The sequence below is a fragment of the Tamandua tetradactyla genome, chromosome 11, assembly GCF_023851605.1.
Source record: "Tamandua tetradactyla isolate mTamTet1 chromosome 11, mTamTet1.pri, whole genome shotgun sequence".
Classification (NCBI taxonomy): domain Eukaryota; kingdom Metazoa; phylum Chordata; class Mammalia; order Pilosa; family Myrmecophagidae; genus Tamandua; species Tamandua tetradactyla.
In genome coordinates this window covers 77946003-77955553 of record NC_135337.1, presented here as the reverse complement: position 1 = coordinate 77955553, position 9551 = coordinate 77946003, and the positions used below count along the sequence as shown (strand labels likewise).

At 47.4% G+C, this 9551-nt stretch overlaps 1 long non-coding RNA gene across 1 annotated transcript; it reads right to left on the bottom strand.

The window, feature by feature from the left end:
• Positions 1–6349: 6349 nt before the first annotated feature.
• LOC143649607 (uncharacterized) lies at positions 6350–7448 on the bottom strand. Its single transcript, XR_013159133.1, has 3 exons — positions 7409–7448; positions 7196–7272; positions 6350–6442 (listed from the first exon to the last, which is right to left on the bottom strand). It is a non-coding gene; the product is annotated as an uncharacterized LOC143649607 (long non-coding RNA).
• Positions 7449–9551: the final 2103 nt, after the last annotated feature.

Below are 9551 nucleotides of genomic sequence, written 5' to 3'. Positions count from 1 at the left end.
GGCTCCCCATCTCCTGCTTCCTCACCCACCTGGCTTCATGCTCCACTATCTCCTGGACCCCGTTGGGGGGGATCAGCCATGCCACGCAGCTCTGCTGATCACCCTCTCCTACGGCAAACTCTCCCAGCCCACCTGCAGGCCACATCCTCTCTCCTGGCTTCCCTCCACCCCTTCTTCTCCCTCCCACCCCTTCTGGCCCCTGAACACTGCTGCTTCCTGGGGCTCCACTGCCCCCCAGGCCTCTTCCCCACATCCTGCATCTCCATGGTCCCGGATCACCTCAGGGCAACCCCTACGCTGGGAGCTGTGTCCCCAGGGCCCAGCTGGGATCTGGTGTAAGGGTGGTATTTGTTGAGCGAAAGAATGACCCTGTGAATGCTGCCTCGAGGCAACTTCCGGGTCCATACCACAGAACCTGAAAGTGAGCAGGACTCTAATAAGTGGCCAGGCAGCTGTCACACAAAGTGACCAGAGCCTGGGAGGGCGGTGGGGCTCGGGGAGGACGTGGCGGCCTCCCTGGGAGAGAAGGTATCATCCGAGCATTTTCTGGGAATGAGTAGGGCTCAGGCAGGTGGGAGGGAACAGCATGTGCAAAGGCCCAGAGGCAAGTAGAATAGGAGCAGGTAAGGAGCTGAATGCCGTTGGGGAACTTGGAGTCTGAGAATAGACAGGGGCAGGGGACACCCAGGGAGGGGATGAGGCAGTGGGAATTAGAGCACAGACTCTCCCAAGGCCTGAGGGTGGGGGGTGGGTCTGAGCATTATATTCTGACACTGGTGGGAGGAGGGGGATGGTGGGAGACCTGCCTTCAGTTGCACTTGAGATGCTGCAGGCAGCAAGTAAGCAGTGAGGCTGGGATTCCCACGGAAAGGTTCATGCAAGCCAAAGGTCTGGACTTCAGACATTTAGCGTTGAAGCTGCTCAAGTTCGTTTCATGAAAACACACTTGTAACAAAAAATTGTCCTTGCTGACATTTTCACGTGTACAATTTGATGGCATGACTTACATTCGCGATGTGGTGCCACCATCACCAACCATCCGTTACCCAAACTTTTTCATCACCCCAAATAGAAACTAGGTACCCATTTGGCAATAGCACCCACTTCTCTCCCAGCCCTGCTATCCTGTAATCTACTCTCTGTCTCTAAGGATTTGTCTGTTCTAGATAATTCATAGAAGGGGAATCACATGCAATATCTGTCCTTTTGTGTCTGGCTTCTTTCACTCAGCATCAGGTTTTCAGGTTTCATCTGTGTTGTAGGATGTATCAGAATTTCATTCCTTTTCATGGCTGAATAGTATTCCATACAGGATGGACCATATATTTTCTTCTCTATTCATCCGTTGAGGGATGCTTGGGTTGTTTGCACTTTGGGGCTGTTATGAATAATGCCAGGAACATTCGAGTAGTTTCTGCATGGGAAATGTGTTTCCATTTCTTTGGGGCATATTCCTGGGAGTGGACTTTCTGGGTTATAGGGCAACTCTGTGTTTCACTCTTTGAGGATCAGTAGCTTACTGTTATAGAGTTTAGTGAGTGTCCAGAACTGTGGTAAGTATTTCTGTGGACCATCTGATGCTTACGTCCACTCTAGGAGGTGGCTATTTGCAGCATCCCACTTCATAGTGGAGGAAAGCAAGGCTCCAAGGGGACTGAGGTCATTTAGCTCAATGAATGACGCTGCTGGGGGAATGGTGAGAACGGGGAGAAATTCAACTTCCCCAAGTTGAATTCTTGATATTCTCACAAGCAGTGTGGACAACCAAAGCTATAGGCTGAGCCCCCAGTCTTGGGGTTTGTTCATATGAAACTTAACCCCACAAAGGATAGGTCAAGCCTACTTAAAATTAGGCCTAAGAGTCACCCCCAAGAGAGCCTCTTTTGTTGCTCAGATGTGGCCTCTCTCTTTCTCAGCAACATGACAAGCAAACTCACCACCCTTCACCTGTTTATATGGGACATGACTCCCAGGGATGTGGACCTTCCTGGCAACGTGGGACAGAAATCCTAGAATGAGCTGAGACTCAGCATCAAGGGATTGAGAAAACCTTCTCGACCAAAAGGGGGAAGAAGGAAATGAGACAAAGTGTCAATGGCTGTGAGATTCCAAACAGAGACGAGAGGTTCTCCTGGAGGTTATTCTTACGCATTAAGTAGGTATCACCTTGTTATTCAAGATGTAATGGAGAGGCAGGAGGGAACTGCCTGAAAATGTGGAGCTGTGTTCCAGTAGCCATGTTTCTTGAGGATGATTGAACAATGATATAGCTTTCACAATGTGACTGTGTGATTGTGAAAACCTTGTGTCTGATGCTCCTTTTATCTACCTTGTCAACAAACGAGTAGAACATATGGAATAAAAATAAATAATACGGGGAACAAATGCTAAAATAAATTTAGTTTGAAATGCTAGTGATTAATGAAAGCGAGGGGTAAGGGGTATGGTATGTATACTCTTTTTTTTTCTTTCCTGTGTTCGTTTCATTTCTTTTTCTATTGTCTTTTTTATTTCTTTTTCTGAATTAATGCAAATGTTCTAAGAAATGATGAATATGCAACTAAGTGATGATATTGTGAATTACTGATTATATATGTTAATGTGTTATTTGGTTTGTTAATTTTTTTAATTAATAAATAAATTTTTGGTCTCGCGCTGCCTGACTTTAAGGCATATTATGAAGCCACAGTGGTCAAAACAGCATGGTATTGGCATAAAGATAGATATATCGACCAATGGAATCGAATAGAGTGCTCAGATATAGACCCTCTCATCTATGGACATTTGATCTTTGATAAGGCAGTCAAGCCAACTCACCTGGGACAGAGCAGTCTCTTCAATAAATGGTGCCTAGAGAACTGGATATCCATATGCAAAAGAATGAAAGAAGACCCATCTCTCACACCCTATACAAAAGTTAACTCAAAATGGATCAAAGATCTAAACATTAGGTCTAAGACCATAAAACAGTTAGAGGAAAATGTTGGGAGATATCTTATGGATCTTACAACTGGAGGCGGTTTTATGGACCTTAAACCTAAAGCAAGAGCACTGAAGAAGGAAATAAATAAATGGGAACTCCTCAAAATTAAACACTTTTGTGCATCAAAGAACTTCATCAAGAAAGTAGAAAGACAGCCTTCACAATGGGAGACAATATTTGGAAATGATATATCAGATAAAGGTCTAGTATCCAGAATTTATAAAGAGATTGTTCATCTCAACAACAAAAAGACAGCCAACCCAATTACAAAATGGGAAAAAGACTTGAACAGACACCTCTCAGAAGAGGAAATACGGATGGCCAAGAGGCACATGAAGAGATGCTCAATGTCCCTGGCCATTAGAGAAATGCAAATCAAAACCACAATGAGATATCATCTCACACCCACCAGAATGGCCATTATCAACAAAACAGAAAATGACAAGTGCTGGAGAGGATGCGGAGAAAGAGGCACACTTATCCACTGTTGGTGGGAATGTCAAAGGGTGCAACCACTGTGGAAGGCAGTTTGGCGGTTCCTCAAAAAGCTGAATATAGAACTGCCATACGACCCAGCAATACCATTGCTAGGTATCTACTCAAAGGACTTAAGGGCAAAGACACAAACGGACATTTGCACACCAATGTTTATAGCAGCATTATTTACAATTGCAAAGAGATGGAAACAGCCAAAATCTCCATCAACAGAAGAGTGGCTAAACAAACTGTGGTATATACATACGATGGAATATTATGCAGCTTTAAGACAAGATAAACTTATGAACCATGTAATAACATGGATGAACCTAGAGAATATTATGCTGAGTGAATCCAGCCAAAAACTAAAGGACAAATACTGTATGGTCCCACTGATGTGAACGGACATTCGAGAATAAACTTGAAATATGTCATTGGTAACAGAGTTCAGCAGGAGTTAGAAACAGGGTAAGACAATGGGTAATTGAAGCTGAAGGGATACAGACTGTGCAACAGGACTAGATACAAAAACTCAAAAATGGACAGCACAATAATACTTAATTGTAAAGTAATCATGTTAAAACACTGAATGAAGCTGCATCTGAGCTATAGGTTTTTGTTTTGTTTTGTGTTGTTTTGTTTTGATTTTACTATTATTACTTTTACTTTTTTCTCTATATTAACATTCTATATCTTTTTCGGTTATGTTGCTAGTTCTTCTAAACCAATGCAAATGTACTAAGAAATGATGATCATGCATCTATGTGATGATGTTAAGAATTAATGATTGCATGTGTAGAATGGTATGATCTCTAAAGGTTGGGTTAATTTCTTTTTTTCCGTTAATTAAAAAAAAAAAAAAAGAGAAGGGATAATTGGAGATGAAGGGATACAGACTGTACAACGGGACTGGATATAAAAACTCAGAAATGGACAGCACAATACTACCCAATTGTAATGCAATTATGTTAAAACACTGAATGAAGCTGCATGTGAGGTATAGGTTTTTTGTTTTTGCTTTTTTTGTTTTTTTTCTTTCTATTATTGTTTTAATTCTTATTCTGTTGTCTTTTTATTTCTTTTTCTAAATCGATGCAAATGTACTAAGAAATGATGAATATGCAACTATGTGATGTTATTAAGAATTACTGATTGTACATGTAGATTGGAATGATTTCTAATTGTTTTGTTAATTCTTTTTTTAATTAATAAAAATAAATAAATAAATAAATAAATAAATAAATAAATTTTTTTAAAAATGGTGCTGCTGGGATCTGAACGTGGCGGGCGGGAATCCTCCCAGGCGGGGCCTGCCACCTCTGTAGCCCTGAGCCCACAGGAGAGGCTGGATCTGGGGAAGACGGAGTGAGAACTCCATATCCGACCCCGACCTCCCCCGTGAAGCAAGGTTAACTCCTGACCCAGGCCACTCTGGGGCTGCTAGAAGGATCTGGGTTCCCAGGCCAGCTTCCTAATGGCCCCTAGTTACTGTCTGGACTTCTCCACACTCACAGCTGGTGAGTTTCCAAACCTGGACTCCTGCAGCCGCCCTTCCGGAAATCCAGCCTGCTCGCTTATTAGTTCATCTTTCCCTAATATGTGTGTCAGCCGTCACTGCCCAGCTTGCCACCTGGACTTGGCTGCCCCCTGTCACCCATGTAAAGTCTGGTTTTCTTAGCCAGGCATTCACAGAGCCTTCCCGTTGCGTCCAGCCGACCTCCCCTCCCATCGGCCACTGCTGGGTCCTCTGCCCTGGGCTACTTGAGGGTTGAGATTGACATTTGAAATCAATGTTCTTTTGTTTCAGCTGGTGGCCGGCCAATGCCCTGGACCCTCTTGTTCCTTACTCCCCGCCCCCCCGAAAATAAAGGGTCAATCCCAGGCACAGTGGGGGGTCTACCTGACCCCTTCTGAATTGAAGCCCCTTAAGGCACCCACTGGTGTCTGTTGTTCTGGTTATTAAATATCTCCAACCCCCCTTGGCCCCCAGATCATGCTCCCCTGCCACGCAGGGCTTCTCCAAGGAAGCAGGACTCCAGCATACCCCCAATCAGATACCCAGGGCCACCAAATTTTAACATTGCCACATTTGCTGTATCATTCTATCTACCTACCTACCTATCTATCCACCTATCCATCCACCAATCCATCCATCCATGAATCCATACCCCCATCTATCCAACCATGAATCCATCCATCCATCCACCCACCCACCCATCCATTCATCCATCCATAAATCCATCCATGAGTCCATACATCCATACATCCACCCACCCACCCATCCACCCATCCATCCTTCCATCCATCCATGAATCCATCCATGAGTCCATCCATCCATCCGTCCATCCATCCATCCATCCATCCATCCACCCACCCACCCATTATCCATCCATCCGTCCATGAATCCATCCATGAGACCATTCATCCATCCAACCACCCACCTACCCATCCATCCATCCATTCATCCATCCATAAATCCATCCATGAGTCCATCCATCCATCCGTCCATCCATCCATCCACCCCCCCATCCATCCATCCATCCATGAATCCATCCATGAGTCCATCCATCCATCCATCTACCCATCCATCCACCCGCCCATCAATTCACCCACCCACCCATCCATCCATCATCTATCAGCCATCCATATCTCCATTTGTCTATCATGTATCCACCAATCTGTTATCCACCATGTATCTGTCCACCCGTCCATCCATCCATCTCTTTTCTGAACATTTCAGCATAAGTTGTAGACTTCATGCTCTTTGAACACCTAATACTTCCAGGTACATTTCCTAAGAACAAGGACATTCACCTCTGTAAACACTCTATGTGCATTTATCAAGTTCAAGACACTTATTGATATAAAGCTTATAATTTTTTCACATGTCCCAGTAATGTCTTTTTGGGCCTTTTCTTCTCCATTATTAGATCCAGTCCAGGATCATGTTTGCATTTAAGTGTCACTGCCTCTTTAGGAGCTCTGTGGAAACAAATGCAACATATATTTCCCATCCCACCACCTCCCCAGCAGACATTCAGGGGATTAACCCACTTCCCAAGGTCAGGGTACCCACATTCCCCATCAGCAGAACTTTCCTATCATCTCTCCTCACTTTGTGCCCCCTCTTCCTGGACAGGCTGGGGGCTCCATCCTTTATGATCACCACGGGGCCCTTCAGAAGAGCCCTGAACACTTGTGGGGCACCTAGAGACAGTGACCTGAGACAGATGAGAAAGCAGGGCTGGGGGGGGGGCTGCTGGAGAGAGCTCACAGGGTCTTTGGGGCCTGTCCTGGGGGCAAGTCACTGGACTCCCTTGGTCTGGACTTTTGCAGGGGTAGGATGGGGACAGGAAAACCTGCCCTGTGCCCTTGGTGGGGACACAGCTGGGGTAGAGGGGAGAAGGCATTGAGCATGCTCAGTGACAGCAGGTTTGGGGTCCCTTAGGGATTTGGTCTGAGAGCTGTGGTCACCCCTTTTTCAGACAGGGAACAGGGGCTGAAGGGCTTGAGCCTCCCCCAAGGTCCTCGAGCTGGTGGCAACTGTGACGTGATCCCAGCAGGTGTCTCCTGAGCCAGGCCCACCTGCCTGCTCCACTCAGGAACTTCCACAACGCTATTCTCATAGGACTCTCCTACAGCAGTCGTGGGGTGGGAAGAGGGAATAAACTGATGGGCAGGCAAGGGGAGAAGCCTCGAGGAGGCAGGTTACCACTCCGGGTCTCTGATTCTCACCTGCGATGGCTTCTCCTGTCTCTCATTCGCCAGGCGCTCCCTCCCCCAGCCTGGGTGGAAATTCAAAAACACACCTTCTGCAGAGGGAGGAAGGTTTTTGGTTCAGGCTGCCCCAGGCACGGGCTGCCTCCTCCCTCCCTCCTCCCACAGCAAATGTTGTTGTCACAGTGACTGCAGAACAGGTAGCTCCTGTACGGGCCTGACCCTGCATACCTGGCCAGCTCAGAGACAGAAAGGGCAGGCGGAAGGCAGGTCCAGCCCCAGAGGGCCCTGGCCGCCGAGATTCACTTTGACCACGTGGCACCACTTTCCCCTCCCAGGCTCCCGCTGCAGATGGGACCCTGCTTTCTGGGGATTGCTGTTGTAGCTTCCTCTGAGCTCTCTTCAACCTAGACCCACACCGCGACTCCGGAGCCTTCCAGGGCCTCCCTCTGAGGCCTCCTGCCCAGCTGCACACACCTGAGGCCAAGCTTGCAGCTCTTCCCTGGAGCCCCTTCACCCAGCCGATGCCAGGACTGCCCCCCACCCTCTGACACTCGGGACAATCAAAACCTCTCCACGCATCGCCAAGTGGTCCTAGGGGGGCAGAATCGAGCCCACTGAGACCCAGAGGGCCAGTGAAAGCTGGGCAGGACCCCAGGGCAGAAAGAATTGGGACCTGCCCTGTCCTCACCTTTGGCCACTGAGCCCTTGAAATGGGACTGGTTCAAACCGAGGACACAACGAGATGAGCAACACAGCGGATTCCAAAGGCTTCATATGAAATCAGAGAGGAATACAGAATGCCTCGCTGATCTTTTTGTTTATACCCATCACAAGTTGAAGCTGTAATATTTTGGGCATCTTGGGTTAAATAAAATGGACGATGAGATTACAGTAACCCCACCTCTGTCTTTTCCTATTTTTTTTAAAAATCTGGTTACTAGCAATTTTAAGTTGAATCTGCAGCTTGGGTCACGGAGACTCGGCCGATTCTCCCACTGTCCAAGGAGTCTGTTGGATCCGGAGAGCACTTTTTGTTTTGTTTTTTACTTGCCCCACCCTAGAACTTTCACTAGGCTCCAAATAGGGAAAACGTTTCCACCCCCAGAGCCACGTCGGATTCTGTCTGAGGGCTCCACAGGGTGACCCCAAGTTTAATAAGTCGAATATTTAAACAAATCCGACCCTGTCCCTTTACAACCTGTCGGCTCCCCGGGGGCAAGGTGTGACTCTGAGATGCTTTAGTCGAGCTGGGTGATTTTTTTGGTTCATTACGTACTCCATTCCCCAGTGCCAGGTGGATTGGCAGAGTGGGCTGCTTAAGGTTGCACAGGTACAGAAGACACTGGCAGGGGGAAACTGAGTCTAGGGACGAGGTCTCGGCCTTGCGCACTGGGCACCAATCTCACAGGCTCAGGACACTCTCTGGGGGCCAAGAGAAAAACCACACCTGGTATACAAAGCGCTGTTTATTTATGATGAAAATACTGAGTTAGAAAAAAGGAAGTGCACTGACAAAATGCTCGCTATTTTCTTCTTCCAAAGAAAGTACTAAAAAAAAAAGGCAAAGAAAACACAGACACAAAAAAACGACCATTGTGAGATTCTAAAACTCTCAGACTTGGGAGTTTTGAATTCTTTTTCTTGGTCTGGACAGAGGTTAAAGAAAGGGGCCCATGGGTCACAGGCACGTGCCCAACTCCCAGCCCTCGAACACAGCACCGTGTCACTGCATCAGGCCACGTAGTTAACGTGATAAGGAAGATGACAAAAACCCAACACCCCTGCACAGAACATTTGATCTCTAATAAAGGCGGGGCTGCTGGAGGGGGAAAACTGGGGCCCCTGAGGCGCCCATCAACCCACTGGGTCATACTGTAGGATGCCAGAGCTTCCCACATATGGTAGAAGCTCGCAAAGACAACCCATGTTAATGCTATTTTCAGAAAAGAGCCTGGACGGCTGTGATGGAGAAATCTACGACCAGGCCGTCCCCAGCACTGCACACTGAGCCCCACCAGCCAACTCTCCCCCTTTGTGTGGAAGTGCAGGGAGCCCTCCCCAACGAGAGGCCTCCCCCCTCCCCCCACTGGCCTCCAGTTCCTCAGACTCCCCTGCAACTGCCACATCCATGGAGCTCTTTCAAAGTGCAGGCTCTGTAGAAAGGGAGCTGGCCCAGGTCCTGAGGCTCCCAGGACCGGTCCAAGGGTAGGGCCCAGCTGAAGCTCACAAGAGGATGGCGCCCTAGGACAACGAAGACGCAGACATGCCCTGACCAAGTTAATCCCCCTTTCCCTCTGAGGGACCTTGCTCATCTACAAGACGACACCTTCAAAATGTTTATCTTTTAATCATGTGAGACTTTGGTGGGGGG